Source organism: Acomys minous (assembly GCF_964271855.1).
Source record: "Acomys minous genome assembly, chromosome: 8".
Classification (NCBI taxonomy): Eukaryota; Metazoa; Chordata; class Mammalia; order Rodentia; family Muridae; genus Acomys; species Acomys minous.
In genome coordinates, this window is record NC_140489.1 from 68,915,566 (window position 1) to 68,933,663 (window position 18,098).

Below are 18,098 nucleotides of genomic sequence, written 5' to 3' on the forward strand. Positions count from 1 at the left end.
CAGAAGTGTCAGATGTCCTTGCATCCGTGAGATCACCTGTGCCACAAAGGAAGGCAGAAATTCCACTTTTATGTTTTCTCACAAACATAAAACTTCTTTCTCACAGGTTAAAAGTGCTTAAGCTGGCAGCTTGATGAACTACAGTGTCTTTTTCATTTCTATCATTTCAAGAATAAATCTCAAGGAAAAAAAGTAGGTTCTGTGCTTGCTGTCATACACACAGGCTATTTCTGTAACTATATGCAAGAAACAGACAATACTAGCTTTTTATAGGGTGGAACTGGCTTCACTCTGTATGACGCTCTTTTGCACTGCGTTTTTAAAAAATACCACTTGTTATTTACTCATATATATTTTAAAATGTTGCCAACCCTGGTGATGCACATCTTTAATCCCAGCAGTCAAGAGGCAGAGGCAGGAGGATCACTGTGAGCTCAAGGCCAACCTGGTCTACAAAGAGAGTTCCAGGACAGCCAGGCCTATTACAGAGAGAAATCTTGCCTCAAAAAAAAAAAAAGGTTATTATTCTAATGTTTAAACAGAGAGACAAAGTACATGCGGCAGTTAGCTAAATCTTTAACGTGCAGGAACACACACACTATAAAACGTAAGCAAAGTATTTTTTTGTGTGTGTGTGAGCTCCTCCCTATATAAATGTTTACATCCTGTTCTTGTTCTTGATGGCATTATTATTATGATTTTTAAAACAATAATTCTTAGGAACTAGGGGAGGTACAACAGAAACCCGGAAGAGTTTGATGATGGAAACTTTTTTTTATTTTGCAAATATTTGTAACTACCTGTCATGGGATAGGCTCTGTGCTAGGCTTCCTCATTTCTAAAACTTCTGGAACGCTTCTGTGTAAACACTCAAGCAGTTTTCACCCCTTTGAGAGTTCTGCATGCTTAAAATACTTCCAACAGATAAAGGGCAGTCTGTTTTCTGTGAAAGGAGCAACCAATGACCTCAGCTGTAGAGAGATTCACAATAGCACTGAGCTAAGGCCCAGGTATCTAGTTGAAGCCAACACTACAAACTATCCATAATTTAGATGGTGCTTTGTGGAAGGGGGCAGCCATCTTGTCTAGAGCTTCAATACTGAGGAGGGGTAGGGGAAAGATAAAAATTAAAGTGGTGAAGAAGAACAGTGAAGGTGACAATAGGAGCTAATATCAGAGGATCTTACTAAACAACATGGTTGAAATAGTAAAATATTGATTCCAGAGTTTTATTAGCCGTATCTCCCTCCTTACAAAGCTTCTCACATGGTTGAAGTGTCTTACCTCAGACAATTTTTGTAATGCAGCAGGACTTTTATGTCAAGCCGGCTTGATAGACAACATCAAGGACAGGATAGCGCTTTCTTATTGCATAAACTCTCACCATTCAAAAGGCCCACAGTGGCACATCACTTCTCCTAAACCTCTTACAATGAGAGCTCTCTTCTAATTCACAGATGAAGGAAACACAGCTTGAAAGATGAGTCACTTGCTCACCTAAACTCCTGATGGGGGCAATGACTGTGTCTGCAGGGAAAACCCCGGTTATTACTTTTTGAGAAAAAGATAAACCTACCACAGAAGAACGTGGATGGATTATCAGAGAAATGCTTCTGATTTTCATTAATCAGTGATCATGTCATAAACAGGCTTCATTCTTCTCCTTCGAACTATCTTCCTTACTACTGCTCCACATGTCTTCCCAGATTTTATCTCTAGATTACACAGCGTTTTTCCCCCCTCCAGCACCAGCATCTCAGCTGGTTCCAACATATTTTACCAAATAAAGTACAAGCAGACTAGGACTCACAGGACCTCTGGACCCACTTGATCCTATTCTCTCTCTCTCTCTCTCTCTCTCTCTCTCTCTCTCTCTCTCTCTCTCTCTCTCTCTCTCTCTCTCCTCTGCCCCTCCCTCCTTCCCTCCCTCCCCCTCCCTCTCTCTTTCGAGATAGAGTTTCTCTTGTAGTCCTGGATGTTCTGGACTCACTTTGTAGACCAGGTTGGCCTCAAACTCACAAAGATCCTCCTGCCTCTGCCACCTGAGTGCTGGGATTAAAGGTGTGTGCCACCACTCCTGGATGATTCTCTTCATATACTAGAATTTGCCGCCTCTTCTACAGCAAAAGACAGTCAGGCCAGGATGAGGTAGGACACAAAATGGCAAGGCCGGCCAAAGAACTCAGAACTCAGATTAAAGTTCTAATGCTGTATGAAAAAGAAAGACATCAATGCAAAACTTCCTGATGAAAAAAAAAAAACCAAAAATTTGAATAAAGGGAGGACTGGTACTAAGAGGCCTTCTTTTTGCTTCAGAATCAAAAACGCCTTTGAGAGGCTCTAGAAGTCAGACTGGTCTAGCTTATCTTGCAGTGACCTCATGAAGCGTCCTCAAAGTTACTTCTTAAAGCCACTTTCCTCATTAGCTACCTCTGAACGCGCCAGCGTTTATCACTAGCTCTCCCCTGTCAGGAAAACCTATTTCCCCTCGCACTTTGAAGGCAGTATGAATCATCTTGGCTCCTTTCCAGCGCCTTCCTAAACCACCAGAGGAAGGCACTCAGCACCCCTTCGCCGAACTCCTTGGTTCAGACTGGCTGAACAGTCACAGCACCTAGCCATGGGTTTTTGGTCTAGATTCTAGAGTGTTATTTATTTTTTAAGTTCTCTGGCGAAATTTAGTTACTACGATATGTTCCATGGAAAAAGCTATCTATTAACCACTTACTTACATCTAAAATGAAATTCAGCAAACCCAGGCTTTTTCTTTCACAACAGCCCTGAGCACTTACGAGTAGGACAGCTGCTCTGCCTCCCCGCTTTACTCATTTACTGGGCTTGCCAGGCCCCATTAGCTCTCGGATTTTGTCATCCTAAGTAAGCTTGGGACTGAATAAAACCCCACCTGCTGGGCCCACATTCCTGTAGCACATTTTCTCGTTGTCCTTTGAATGTTTGCTTACAAAGGTTTGCAGAAACAGCCCACCTTTCCAGCCCACAAACTTCCTACAACCCGTGCGACTCTTGCACTTGCTAAACCGCGTTCCCCAGCCCCTCCCATCTCCACCCCCACCCCCACCCGCACTTGTCCCATGGGCCCTCGCCTGCGGCGGAGCCCTCCGCCACCGATCTTTGCCCCCGGCCAAGGCGCAATGGCTCGCCCACAGCCGCACTGGGCATGCTCACAGGCAGCGGCGGGGGCAGGTTGGCTTTGCTAGCTCGCACTCGGCGGCAGCGAGCGGGAGAGCTCAAGGCTGCAGCTCTGGCGCCCAGAGTTGGAGTTGCCAGGAGTTTCCCCGACCCCTCCCTCCTCGCGCGCCGTGGCAGGAGCCCGCGCGGGAGCGGCGGGCAGCGACTAGCCAGCAGCCGAGCCGGCCCAGCCTAGTCCGCAGCCCGGATCTCCGCGCGGGGCAGCCGCGGGGAAGCACAGACTCCGATTGGGACGCGTGCCGCGCACTAGGCACCGCCCGAGCACGAGCCGGGCTGCACGGTAGGCTCCGGGCGTGGGGAGGCCAGGCCACCCGGCGTACAGTTGCAGCTACCGCAGCTGCCGGCTGGGATGCGCGCCGCGGGGCAGTCGGAGAGGGTAGGCGCGCGGAGAGCAGCGCGGGCAAGTTGGAGGGTGGCGGGAGAGGGGGCTGCATGCCTGTCGCAGCTGCTTTGTGCGTGCGGAAAAGGGGTCTGGGTCGCCGATTCTCCGCAACCCCAGGACCAAGAGTGCTAGCAGTGTTGGTCGGAGCTTAGGAAGGCAAATTTCTGTGAGAAAGTTGGTGGAGCTCTGAGGTCCGCACCGCCAGTTAAGCAGAAAGGCCCCCAAGGGTGCCGCCTGGAAAACTCAGTGGGTCGCTGTTCCCCTAGCCAGTGCTCTCTTCTGAAATCAGCGAATCCCCCCCCCGCCCCCCCCGCCCCCGATCTGTGAAGGCTGGCATCTCCTAGGAAGATCATTGCTGCCAAAACTGAGGCGGGTACTTCTCATGGGGTTGGCTTCTGGGACCCGTGGTTTTCTTTTGCCTTTGACCCCAGCAAAAGAAGTGGTCAGGGGCTGGGCCAAGGCCAGGGGCTCGGAATTGTCGTCCAGAGCGCAACAGAATCCGACTCACCCATATGGCGGGTCAGCATGGCTGGAGTACATGGATGGCTTGCTTTTTCTTCCTGACTTTTCCCAGGTTTACACCATCACGACCCCAGGACCCAAAGGTCAGTTAGAGAGTTTAGAATGGCACCCAGCTCTTTAGGAGGAGGGATGCATGGGAGCCTGTTTGCCTTGGACTTCATAACAACCCTCTCTGGTTTCTTCAGTATGGACTTTGGGGGAAGGAACAGAACCAGGGCTAAAGGAATTCTGCTTCATTACATCGTTTCCTAAGGTGTTCTGGGAGACTCCGAGGCCCTGGAAGTGGCAGTATACATATTGCAAGGATGTGAAGGATCTCCACCGTTTCCCTGACTCCACCTTTTTTCACTTCTTGTTTTGAATTTTAGGGTTGTGCCTACACCCTAGTCAGAGAGCGGAGTTGTCATAACAGGGTAGGGAGGAGGGGACGGTAGAGGAACAGGGTTGAGGTGTGTGGAGGAGCTTCTGCTCAGGCTGTGAGTGGTTGCATGCCTTGCCTTGGAGGCTGGTATGGGAAAAAGGCCAGAATGATTATGCAGGCTAGAAATACGCCTCTCACTGTCTTTTCTTTTCCTTTCCTTTTTTTTTTTCTTTTCTCTTTCTCCTTTTCTTTCACCTCTTTTGGCTGAACACCTTGGCTTGTGTGGTAAGTTTTTAAAGGAGCACTCGCACTCCGATGAAGTGCTGGTATTTTAGAAGCTCACCATTTCTGCTGATTTTTTTTTTTTTTCCTTCCTGGGTTTTCCTTGGGGATTGAACATTTCGGGAAGATTTCCAGATGTAGGGATCCCACGGTGGGGCTGTACGACACAGGTTCTAGGGTCACACAGACACGAGCTCAAGTTGTCCCTCGTGGACAAGTTATTAGCCACTTTGAACTTCAGTTTTTCGTTTACTTTGCTTTTCTAACGAATGGGAGATAATGGGGACTATCTCCATTTCCGTTGTGAGACATGAGTGACATAATAGAAATGAAGAGAGCCAAGAAAACATAAAAGCAGCATCTTTGCCTTAGGTTTTGTCTCTGTGTGTCGTGCCCAGTTTTTCAAAGTCTGCTTATTCTTGATTATAACAAATAGTGAAGCCTCTCCGCTCCCCATGCAGTCTTCAGTACAAGGGCTAGTGGCTGAGATCTGTGGAGGCCGCTATTTACACACACTTGAACAGCTTCTCTTGATTTTATGGGTTGGAAATCCCTCTCTTCTGTCTGAAGGAGGCAGTGTGGTATAATGGAGGAGACCATGGGACCAGCCCCAACACCATTCACGGCTCTGGGCCCCAGAATTGTCTGTGTCAGCAAGACTTTCCTTTGTGATCCAAGGATGATGAAGAAATCAGCAAGTCCTGGGATGGGGCTCTGATTGGTTTCTCCTAGTGACCTTGAACTAAGGACTCAACTCTTCATCGGTGAAATCAGCCTGTGAGATTAAAAACCAACCTAAGAGGCAAGGACAAGGAGAGATTACATGCCACCCAGTTAACAAGGATTTAATGAGGCTCCCGAGCTTCCCCAGAAATACACCTGGAGCCTAGAGCAGAGGTTTTTCAAGTCTGAGCATTAGGCCTTGCTAACTCATGAGCTGCTGGCTTCCACTCACAGTCTCTGATTCTCTGGGTTTACAGCAGCGCTAACGCAGTGTCTATTTCTAACTAGATTCAGATGGTACTAAGCTGCTGCTCCTCAGGCCATGCCTATGGAATCACCAATTTGTATTAGGGGGAGAAAGAGAGATGAGGACTGTTTCAAATGATCAGGATTTTAGTTCTTCATAGTGGAGCTTTTGGAAGTTGCTTTAAGCGTTTTGAACCCCAGGACATGTGCCAGCTCCCATTGCCTGGTTTTAATGATGCCAGTTGCTTTACAAATGAATATTTTTACAAAAAGATAAGATTGCCCTTTCTTGCTGTCAGGTACTTAGTCTCCAGTCTCTAGAGACTTGGCAGACATGGTGATCGTGCTTTGGTAGGGAGAGACTGGTGAGCCATGGTGCTCGTGCTTTGGTAGGGAGAGACTGGTGAGCCTTATACACGTGTGCTGGTTACCAACTTGACACAAACTAGTTACCTGAGAAGAGGGATCGTCAACTGAGGAACTCCTGCTATTGTCCTGTGGGCTAATCTGTGGGACATTCTTCTGCTTATGATTGATGTGTGTGTGGGGGGGGGCAGGGGTGAGGCCACTGTGGGTGGTGGCACCCTGAGTCTCTGAGTGGGTGGTCTTGGCTTCTTTAAGTAAGGGAGTTGTACAAGGCATGGTGTGCAAGCCAGTAAGCTGTGTTCCTCCATGGAGCTTACCTATGTTCCTTCTTGAGTTCCTGGTCTGACTTCCCTCAGTGATGAACTGTGATTGGGACATGTACAGCAAATAAATTCTTTCTTCCCCAAGTTGCCTTTGGTCATGATGTTTATCACAGCAAGAGAAAACAAATTAATACAATGGGTTAAGTCCAACAAGTATTCTATTTCCTTTTTTGTTTGTTTGTTTGTTTTGTTTTGTTTGTTTGTTTGTTTTGTTTTGTTTTTTTTCTTTTTGAAGCTCTTGGACATTTGTGGAAGGTTTGCACAAAGCCTTGATGGCTGGAACTGTGTAGTTATGGGACAGGTAAAAATAATCTGAAAGCACATTTAAGAAGGATTTTTAGTAATGTATTTTTCTGAATGGACAGCTTGCCCAGGCCTTCTGGAAGTGTGAAATGCACCTGATGCCAGTTGACCCATGGTGATCAGATTTAGCCAAGGCCTTCTGGAGGATGGCGGCCTTGGCAGTGACCTATAGCTTTCAGCAGCAGCTATGCCTTTTCAGCAGGGTGCCAGGGTGAATTAGCTTTTAGCATTGTTTAGACTCAGCCAATCTGAAGCATTTTTCCTTGTTTCCCACCCCAAGCATGGGCCTGTGCAGGAAGATCTTACTATGACTTGCTATGACCTAGATTATGATCTTGCATTTTAACTACTTGGTATCAGAGAAGCACTAGGGGCCTGCTTGAGGCAGGAGGGCTCCTGAAGAAGAAATAATGTTTATATAACGCAGCACCCAAATCTGGGTATATGAAGTCAGTCGGCATTTTCACTACTTCTTATGTTGGTATGCCACAAAGAATCCTGGCTCACCCACAGGCTTTATCTTAGCTTTCCATTTGTGCTTTGTTTTAGCATTAAAATGATTAACAGCAGGGGTGGGGTGAGGTGGGGGGGGGCTTATCAGTAAATCAGAAGCCTTATTCAAAAACTCAAGTGTACCACTTAATGTTTCAATAGATAAAACTGGAGGCCCAAGCCTGCCTTCCTGACTATAATCAACACTTGGTGAAGAACAGTTGCCATTCTTAAGATTCAGTAGCTCTTTTAGATTATTTCTCCCAGTTAGCACAAGCAGGAACACTTCTGCTTTTAAACTCCTCCCCATAAGGCTGTGTATATTTTGGCTGTTACCCTTACCTTTTGCTGCCGTGTCTTGTCCTGTCCTGTCCTTTGAGTCCGCCACCCCCACCCCCACTTCACTCAAGTTGTCCTTTTCTGGTCGCTGTTGTTTACTTTTCTCAGCAGTAGCTCTCTGGTGTCTTTGTTCCCTTAATAAGTCTATACTAAAACAATCATTATCATATTTCATTTCTCCTCTGCTTGGGTTTGATTGTCACTGTTGGCACTGGGTCACCAAGAGTCGCAGCTCAGTCCAGAAGCACCGCTCTCAGTCTTCCTGAGACTGATTTTAAACAAAAAAGTCCCAGAAACACTGCACTAGCTCAACTAAAAAATACTTTTGTTTGCTTATTTCTTTTTTTATTTTTTAATTTCACTATTTTCAAGTTTCAGAAAACCAGGCAGTTTACACATCATGAGACTTTACTTTTCTTTTTTATTGTTGTTTGCTGTTAAGAGTTTCTACCAGCCGGTGACATTAGAAGACAAAGCAAGTGTACTTTGTTCCCCCATATAAAGTGGCTTCTCCTCACTGTTGTCCATCTGATAGACTTGAACAGCAGTGGATTAGCTCGAAGTTCTGAACGTGTTGCAAGAATGTTGTTGGGGTGGATGTTAATAGGTGTGCTCCTCTAAAGGACATATCAATTTGGGGAGCATGGTCTATCATTTTCCTCTCCTATGGAGACTCCCAGACATGTGCACCATCACACCGAAGAAACTGAGATGTGCTGCACTGAACACTGTCAACAAATACTCATTCGTATTTATTCATGTCGGAAATTCCCAGAACAGAACATTTTGAGTTCGTTTGTATCTTAGGGGATGTATTACTAAATTAGGGTACGCCAGCAATTCTAATATGATCTCTGATACTACAATGGATGAAGTGGTTTGTTAGGGGCGTTTTCTGTTTAGTGATTGATTAATGAACCCTGTTCACGATGACTAGTTGGTATTGCAGAGGGAGAGTTTTCAGCTGTGGTGACTAAGAAAGTCTCCGTGAAGGGGAGACTAGTGGGACCCTATTCTCCCGCAGATGCAGAACCTTTTAGGCTGGTGGTATGGTGCCGCAGGACTGTGGAGACTAGCAGTTGTGTCTGTGTAGATGAATTTCAAGACGCATGAGGCAAAAGATGGCGCCTTGCTCAGAGTGAGACTTAAGATTCTGTTGTGGTAGTCCAAAAACCGGGTCTATGCTTTCTCAATTCACTAAAGATTACAGGTAGGTTCTGACGATGGCAGGACAGATGTGTGTGGGTATTAGGAGGCGAAACACTCAGAGGGATTGTAATGGGGAGGACTGATTCAGAGAGGGAGAGTAGGAGTTGCTGATAAACCAAAGTCTTTCTTGCACGATGGAACTGGTGTAGCAGCTTCATTGAAGAATGATGGATTCTTCATTGGAAGGACTTTCCAGGAAGACAGTTCCTCACTAGAGTTTCAAAAATAGCAAGAAAGAACTCTTGCAATGCAGCAATAAAGAAGCAAATAGCCCAATTTAAAAGTAGATAGGAGATTTGCATAGCTATTTCTTTGAAGAAGAATGAAAACTTGCTCAGTGCCATTAGTCAGCAAGGACATGTAAATCAAAGCCACAAGGAGATACTTCCCATCTATCAGGATGGATATGACTGAGAAGACCTGGGGGAGAAATTGCTCCTTCATGTATTGGTAGAAGCTCTATTGTGCAGTCAACTAGATGGTCCCTCCAAATGCAAAGTACAGGCTACATAAAGAAGAATCCCACTCCTAAGTATATTCCCAAAGGAAGTGAAAGCATGTTGGAATAAACGCTCATGAGTGGCTATTCATAGCAGCATTAGTCATAGAACTAAATGATGGAAAGAACCCTGGGGATCAACTAATGGATAAATGAAACATAGTATATCTATACAATGGAAAACGATTTATCCAAAAAGAGGAATGAAGTTTGGATGCATGCTACAACATGCATGAAACATCCTGCAGAGGAAAGCTAGGGCTAGTGAAAGCAGAGAGTGAAACAGGAAGTGACTTTGGTGAGCATGAGGCTTCTTTTGGGGGTGATGTAATGTTTTTGAATTAGATGGTGATGATTACATAACTTTTGGAAACTATTGAGTTGCACACTGTAAAAGCGTAATTTTTATGGTATATGAGTTAGTGTATGGTGGCCTGAGAGTTTTAAAAGTGGCCTCAGCACTTTGAAGTAAGAGTTTCAGGTCTGCTTATGCTCCTGGGAAAGCGTCTGGCGTATTCATATCTTCTTGTTTGTGGGTGCTCCAAGGGTCTCTGTGAACTGTCACTAAACTTCTTTTTTCTGAGAATTGAAACTGGCTTGGCAGTGGTCAGGACCTTGTGGTCTTCAGACCCCCAAGTTTCCAAGTTCCTTCCCCTTCTGAAACAGATTCCATATTTGGGCTTCCTGATCCTGAGCCAGCAGGGGTTTTGATGACCTGGCAGCTTACACCAAGCTTCTCCCTTTGGATTTGACTGTGGTAGACCTTTAGTGTCATTTACTGCTTCCTGGAATTCTCTCAAGATTGCCCTCTTTGTTTTAAGTCTAAGTGTATTCAGACTTTCATGTGCTAATTGGTATTGTGTGAGTGAGCATCAGTGTGCCTGCACCAAGAGTCATGCCTGATCCTAAATATGGTTAACACTCCTGGGGGTTGAGGCAGCTGCCCTTCGGGTGGAGACATTCTTCCCTCTTTCCAGGAGTGGCTTCGCAGTGCTCAGCATCATGCTGGAAGCGCCAGGGGATCTCATTTGAATTCTGAATCCCGCTCAGCCAGCTGCTATGGCACTAGAGATTCTGCACTTCTAACCAGCCTGGGGTTGATGCAGATGCTGTCATCCCCTGTGCTACACTTAGAGCGAAGCTGATACACTGCATAGAAGGCAGCTTTGGGATGGGGCGGAGCGGAATGTGAAACATGGCTCCATCAAGTGTTTGCTGTGGGACTTTGGCAAGTTAATTACCACGTGGGCCAGTTTTCTTTCCACATCAGGGTAGGTCTGAGCTCACAAAAACATGCTCAGCATAATGTCTCAGAATAGCAATGCTGGTTGCCTTTTTCTTTACCCAAGGGCCAGGAATTCCGTGATGAAAGCTAAAGCCAAATCAAAAACCAAAACCAAACCAAACCAAACCCTGAATAACAAAGCAAAACAAAACAAAACAAAGCAACAACAACAACAACAACAAACCCCCGATGTATACGAAAGAACAAGGGTTTTAACTTGTGTGCATGGGTTGGTGTGGGAAATGGCTTACTAGATTAAATTATAGTTCTCAGGGACAAATTTTCTGTTCATATTATCATAGTTTTGGTAAGTCTTACTCTCTGCTGAGTGTTTGTTTTGTTTTGTTTTGTTTGTTTTTCGAGGCAGGTTTTCTCTGTGTTGCCTTGCCTGTCCTGGGCTCACTCTGTAGACCAGTCTGGCCTTGAACACAGAGATCTGCCTGCCTCTGCCTCAAAAGTGCTGGGATTAAAGGCATGCGCCACCCAACCCCTCTCAGCTGAGTCATTTTAAGTCATGTGGTGAGTCTCTTTCTACTCTGCTCTTGTGGGCAGCTTTGGCTGACCAGGCCATCCTGGAGCTGTCAGTCAATGCCACAAATGCTTGGTAAGGTGGAACCTGCACTTCCTTGTCTAGCTGCCTTGTGCTTTCTCTTACTTACATTACTCTCTGATGCAAATGAGACAAACTAAAGGGAGCACAATGCACACAGGTGTGCAGCCATAGTAGAAATTTCTGGGGTTAAGAGTACCAATATTTGCTTCCTGTTGGCCTTGAGAAAATCTCGCAATTTTACTGCCCTCTCTGAGTCTGGTAAATGTAGGTAGTTAGATGGGATTAGCTTAATAGGGAGCAACTGAAGAAGTGGGTACTGAAGCTGACCAGTGACCGTGGTTCTCCTACCTGGAGTCTGTGCTGGGTGCGGCCCAGAGTCTCAGCTACTGGTGTGAGTAATTGACCAGGAATAATCTCTTCTGGCTTTCCACATGGGTTAACCCAACAGTTACCAGGTGAGCTGGTGACTGTTGATTTTTGTTCTGTTTCTGTCACCTTTATTATGTGCAACAGAGGGGACTAGGAAATTACAATTTACAGAGCCTTCGTACTTCCTTTTAGGAAACAAGACGTAAATACAGCCTTTAAGCCACAAATCAGTAAATCTATCCAGTTTCCAGTTGTCACAGCCTGAGAGTCAGTGCTTTTGTGCGGGTGATAAATGGATCCCATGACACCGTGTCCCACACTCTGGTTTGGTTCTTGAGAGAGGGAAGTATCTGACTTCCGGGGCAGGTGATGTGTGGGTTTTAGCCACTTTCCATAACTATTGGTATGAGTGCCTGGTCTGGCAGGCACAAGCCAGGGAGGCTTTATTTTTAGGCTGCTTTGAAATGTGGTGTGCCACGTAATCTAAGGTGAAAGCTCACCGCTCCTAGTGATCCAATATCACTCGTGAAGAATTTAATCTACCCTACCATTACATAGTGGTGAGAAAGCTGTCTTGTTGCTGAGGGGTGTTCCTGAAGTCAGTTCTTTTAAAATTAAATCTGTAGATAACTATAACAGTCATTAAAAGAAAAAAAAAACAAAAAACAAAAATCAACCTCTACTTTGTTGTTAGGATGTTGTGTGTATGTAAGGAGCTCAGTGCTAATAATGAGATTATTTTCCCATTTTTTTTTTCTGGGACGTGGAAAATGAGACTTTTAAGATCCATTTCTGATATTGCCAGTCATACAGTGGTCTATCTAGTGATTAAAAATTTTATTTTTAAAGAGGGAACCAAGATTATTTTTGTACTCAGATCCCTTTTTAGGAACAGTCCTTGGTCTCCAACTCTACTGAACTGAACTCTTCAGGAGCAGGAACATGGATCTTCATCTGTAGTTTGTTTGCATCCCTGCAGATACTGAGCACATACATCTGGTAGCTAGAAAAGATTCAATAGTGTGTTGAGCTAGACAGCGTCTTCCTCTGGGATCCCTCTTCACTGTCTAGTCTATTAATGTTTCTGTCAGTGTTGCTTTTTTTACGTAATACTTGCCTACAGATTATATGCTTCCTGTTTTTGAATATGTTACAATTGATGCATTTACAACTCACAGCAAGCACTTAGTTTATAGAAATACATCATACTTCTGTATCCTATGCCTTTTGTTTTGAAATGTATTTTAATAGATAAATAAAACTGTGTGTATGTATCTATCGCTTACAACATGTATTGGTGAGTGCGCATTGTGGAATAACTAAGTCTAGCTCATGATGCATTCATTGCTCCACATCTATTTGTGTGACAACAATTGAAAGCTCTCAAGCAGGTTTTAAGTATTCAAGTGTTGATGGCTGTCATCTTGTTGTTCAATAAAACTCTTCAATTTATGTCTCCTAACTGAAATTCTGTATTCTTTGCCTAACATTTCCCAGATCCCCTCTCCCTACTATCCCTTTGTAGCTATGATTCTACCCTGTACTTCTAGGAGTTTAGAAGTCTGACTTCTTAACCCTTGGTTTTGTTTGTGAGATTATCTATGTTGTATGTAATTCAGTTGTTTGTTCATTTTCATTGGTAGATAATATTCCTTTGCATGAATATACTGTAACTATGCATGATACACACTTGAATAGTTTTCAACTCTGGTGATCATGGTTTTCATTTCTAATGTGCATATATACATAGTTGCTGGGTCTTAAGACATTGTGCTAGCTAGGTTTATGTCAGTTTGATACAAGCTGGAGTTATCTGAAAGGAGGGAACTTTAATTGAGAAAATATTTCCATAAAACCTAGCTGTAGGGTATTTTTTTAAATTAGTGATTGATGGTGGAGGGCCCATCCCATTGTGGGTAGTGCCATTCCTGGGCTGGTGGTCCTAGGTTCTATAAGAAAACAGGCTGAGCAAGCTACGGGGGAACAAGCCTGTAAGGACCACCCCTCCATGGCCTCCACATCAGCCCCTGCATCCAGATGCCTGCCCTATTTGATTCCTATTCTGACCTCCTTCAATAATGGTCTATGATGTAGAAGTGTAAGCCAACCCCCCCCCAACTTGCTTTTGGTCATGGTATTTGATCACAACCATAGATACCCTAACTAAAATAAGTTGGTACCAGGATAGTTGGGTATTGCTGTAACAGGCATATTGTTTTGGGGGAAGACTGTGGAAGGACACTGACACTTTGAGCTAGAAAAACAATTGTGTTAAGAAATCTGTGAGGTGTCCTGTAGGGGCTTGGAAGATAAAAATGTTGACGGCAGTTCAGACAGTGAACTTTACTTCGCTTTAAAGTTTTACTTCGCTTGTAAAGTTTCAGAGGGAAAGAATCAAAGACTCCACTGGCCTTTTGTGTGACAAATCTGTGGAGTCTGGTCAGCTGGAGCAGAAGAATTGGCTGTGATTAACAAGAGACCAGAACCACTAAACTAAAACCCTTGCTTTGCTCGGACAATGGATGCTGGTCAGCTGAGGCTGAAGAATTGGCTCCGATGAAGAGGAGGCCAGTATCATTAAGGTGAAATTTTCTGGGAATTGTGTCTTCAGAGTTAGCACACATAATCTGTGTTCCAGAAGTGGCCACCATTGTACCTAATGCTGGCAGCTGTACTTGGTAGTGTGAGAGTCACACATATGATGTTGGTTTTGAAGATGTGAGGGAGTCATGGAAGGCAGTTGAAGCTTGCTGTGTAGTACCACTGGAATGTTATAGATTTTTTTTTTGTTTTTTGTTTTTTAAATAAAATTGTGTTGGTCTCTCAGTTTCTCTCTTAACCGTGGGATCACACGAATAATTGAGACTCTATTATATTATTTTACCAAGATTCACAGCATAAGAACTGAGCAGTTTTAACTCCATTCTTAACCTCCTAAGCTAATTTGGCTTTCTCCCAGCATACCTATGAGTGATACTTTCATTTTCGTAGCTTTCCTTGCTGGCTCTCTCTCCAGGTCACTCCTAGAGATCTGCCCATGGCTGAATCCTTTACTTCCTCTTATAACTCCCCGTCACCTGGCTGGCAGGAAGACCAGCCCTATTCTCTCCCCTGCTCAGAGAATGGCTGTAAGCTGCTTTATTGACTTATCAGGGACAATCGGGAAACAGTATTTATACAACATTGAGATAGGAGATTCTCAGAACAAGGACTGTTACCAGATGTGGGGGTGGGGTACAGAAATTAGCATTTAAATTACACAATAACCTTATACCTACACCAGTGTCCCTGAAGAGAGCCCAAGAGAGGTTATTGGTGAAAGTGAAATCCAGTTACAGTAGAGACTCCAGCATTTTGGAGATGCCAGTACAATGGGGTGAGCATCAAGAACAGCAGCAGTGGTGGAGGGTGGAGTGGAGCCAGCTGGAACCCAGAAGACAAGCTGTGTGTGCTGCAGAGGGTGGAGCCAAAGAAGTGACACAAGCCATTTGTAGCAGCCCAGGCGATCCTGAGTGAATTCCAGATAATTGAAAATTGAGTTATTTACACGTTTGGAGTTTGGTTTTTCTTTCTTGATATTGTGATTGTGCCCTGGTTCATCCCTCTTGAAGTAATATATTATTTATCTTATTTTGGGTTTTACAGGAACCTAGAGTTGAGAAACTTTGAATTTTAAAAGCCTCTGGATTTTAAAAGAGATTGGCTATTTAAAAAAGACTGGATTTTTAGGGGTTTGAATTTAAGACTGTGTGACTTTTACAATTTGGAATGTTTATATTGTAATGTTGAAATTAATGTGAATTTGGGCAAGAACAAGAAATAAAAGGGTATAGCTTTTTGTGTTTGTGTGTCAAGTTGACAAGGGGTCCATTGTGATGTTTAGTTTTATGTCAACTTGATGCAAGCTGGAGTTATCTGAAAGAAGGGAACGGCAGCTGAGAAAATGCCTCCATAAGATCTGGCTGTAGGGCATTTTCTTGGTTAGTGATTGATGGGGGAGGGCCAAGCACATTATGGACGGCACTGGTGGCCCTGGGTTCTATAGGAAAGTAGACTGAGCAAGCCATGTGAAGCAAGCCTGTAAACAGTCCTGCCTCTTATGTTTTGCCCTATTTGAGTTCCTGTCCTGACTTCCCTCAGTGACGGATTACAATGTGAAAATGTCAGCCAAATAAACCCTTCCCCCTGCCCCCACAACTTGCTTTTTACTATGGTGTTTAATCACAGCAATAGAAACCCTAACTAAGAAAGACATGAACAATTGTCTGTTGCAATCATTTCTACTTTATTAGATTTGAGTTTGGGTTCCATTAACCTTACCAACATTTAGTTTGACAAATCATTTTGATTTTATTCATACTGGTATCTGTACAGGACTTTATCATTATGGTACTAAATTATATTTCTCTGGTTTCTATTTGATGGTTAGCAAGTTTATTTTTGTGCATTAGCAATTGGATATCTTCTGTGGAATACCTGTTGAAGCATCTTGCTTGCTTTTTGGTCTGCATCCCCCCAACCCCCTGCCACCCAACAAATTACTAAAGAACAGCCTCAGCATGAGAATTCAATACCTAATTATATCCTCTTATATTCCAGGGGAGGAGAGTTCAATACCTAATTATATCCTCTTATATTCCAGGGGAGGAAGGCAGGGAGCAATACGCAGAATCCTAAAGCCCCTCTGCATGAATACTTCCCGAAGTGCTAGAGCTAACTTGGACAATTCTACAGTTATGAGAGATTTAATCTATATATGAACTTGCAGTTATAGAATTATTTGGATAAGATGAGATAATATTGCCAAAGCCCCTTTGGGAATTGCTTTGAGTAGTTTTCCTTGGATTTAAAATGTCCTTTGAGCATGTTTGCGATTTAGGGAAGTACCAAAAACCTTCTCTGCAGATTAGAGATGTAGCTCCAAGGGTGCTGGTATGAGACACAGTCCTGGGTTCAATCTCCAGCACTGCTGAAACCAACAAAAGATAACACCTCTCGAGAATATGGATGATCCTTCACGACTAAGAAGAGCTTCTATTCCTTTGATAGAATTTTTGTTTCTTTTGTGAACACAAGATATCTTAACAGAATAGCAGAAAGCTCCATTTTATGATTTCTTTAGTTGAAATAGTAACGCGGGGGAATGCTTCTTTTATTAAACAAACAAACAAACAAACAAACACTAGAAGTTGAGAGAGAGAGAACGAGATTCAGGAGTTGAGCGTAGGCTACCTACTATTCTTTTTCCTAGTCCTGCTTACAGTAGTCAGCTTTCCACCACTGTGACAAAATACTCATGATAAACAGCTTAAAAGGAGGAAAGTTTGTTTTGTTACATAGTTTCAGCAATGTCAGTTCCTGGTGGCTTGCCCTTTTTGCTTTGGGCCTGTGGCATGATAGAATATCACGGTAGAACCGAGGAGGAGAATTTCATGGGGGCCTAGAAGCAAAACAGAAGAAGGTTTAAAGGTCCCCAGATCCCCTTCGAAGGCATGCCGTTGTGACCTAAGTCCTTCCTGTGGGCTCCTTAAGTCAATACTACCTCAGATAACACTAATCCTTTAATCCATGAACTTTTTGAGGGCACTTAATATGGTTTCTCCTTTGTTCTTGTTGTTCTGTTGTTTCAGAGAAAGTCTTGCTGTGTATACCAGGCTCAGTTTAAACTCCCAATCCTTCTGCCACAGCTTCCCAAGTCTGGGGATCACTGATATATGCCACTATGCCTGGCCAACCAAGGGACAGTTAAAATCCAGGCCATAATGCTGCTCCTCCTATTACAAATGATAAAGGAATTACTCAAACCTCTTGCAGCCAGATAGTCAAGGTGAAATTTGTCCTTGCCTCTTCCTGTAGAGCCAAGCGCAGGAATGGCCGGGGCTGTGTGGTGAGAAGCTTTCTCCTGGCACTCTGGCTTCAGGACAAACTGATTGTTGCCAGACAGGATTCCTCAGGCCCTGTTGTTTGTATGTTTCTTCAAGGCTTTGCCCTGTACTGTCAGAACTGATTGCCTGGCTTAGAAGCCTATCTGTTTCAAAACTGGCAAATACTACTCAGGTCTGGTAGGGATGCTTCAGGTAGGGAAGAGAGAAGCCAGCTGTTCCAGCTGCTGAGGGGGAGCTCAGGGGCCTGTGGAGTTCTTTGGAGACTGCTCAGAAGCAAGGCAGAAGCCTTGAGCTTCCTTTCTTTGCACAACTTTCATCTCAGTAGCCTTGCTTTTCAAAGATGACTTGTGGATTGCCAAACACACTTTCTATAAAGGTTAGGGTTTTATTCCATTCATTTTCCACATGAAAAGAAATGTGAAGACATTCTCATGAAAACTTTTCCCAGTAAAGGATTCTTTTCTTTTCTTTTCTTTCTTTCTTTCTTTCTTTCTTTCTTTCTTTCTTTCTTTCTTTCTTTCTTAAGACAGGGTTTCTCTGTGTAGCCCTGGCTGTCCTGGAACTCACTCTGTGGACCAAGCTGGCCTTAAACTCAGAGATTTATCTGCCTCTGCCTCTCACATGCTGGGATTAAAGGCATATTTCACTATCACCTGGCTAAGAGATTTGTTTTCATACCACAGTTAACTCCCATAGAGGATTCCCGAGCAGATGCACAGAAGTGGGTGTTATAACACATTGCTGTCTTG

The 18,098-nt window shown here is 44.1% G+C and overlaps 1 protein-coding gene across 3 annotated transcripts in view; it reads left to right on the forward strand.

The window, feature by feature from the left end:
• The first annotated feature begins 3,156 nt into the window (after nt 1-3,156).
• The window catches only part of STXBP6 (syntaxin binding protein 6), a 236,075-nt gene continuing 221,133 nt past the window's right edge, over nt 3,157-18,098 (forward strand). The window contains exon 1 of one of the 3 annotated variants that reach the window (XM_084792379.1): nt 3,157-3,490. The gene's annotated coding sequence lies outside the window, so the exon portion shown is untranslated. Of the gene's footprint in view, nt 3,491-3,567; nt 3,587-18,098 lie in introns of those variants that run through there. The other 2 variants (XM_084792380.1, XM_084792377.1) reach the window with 2 other exon arrangements.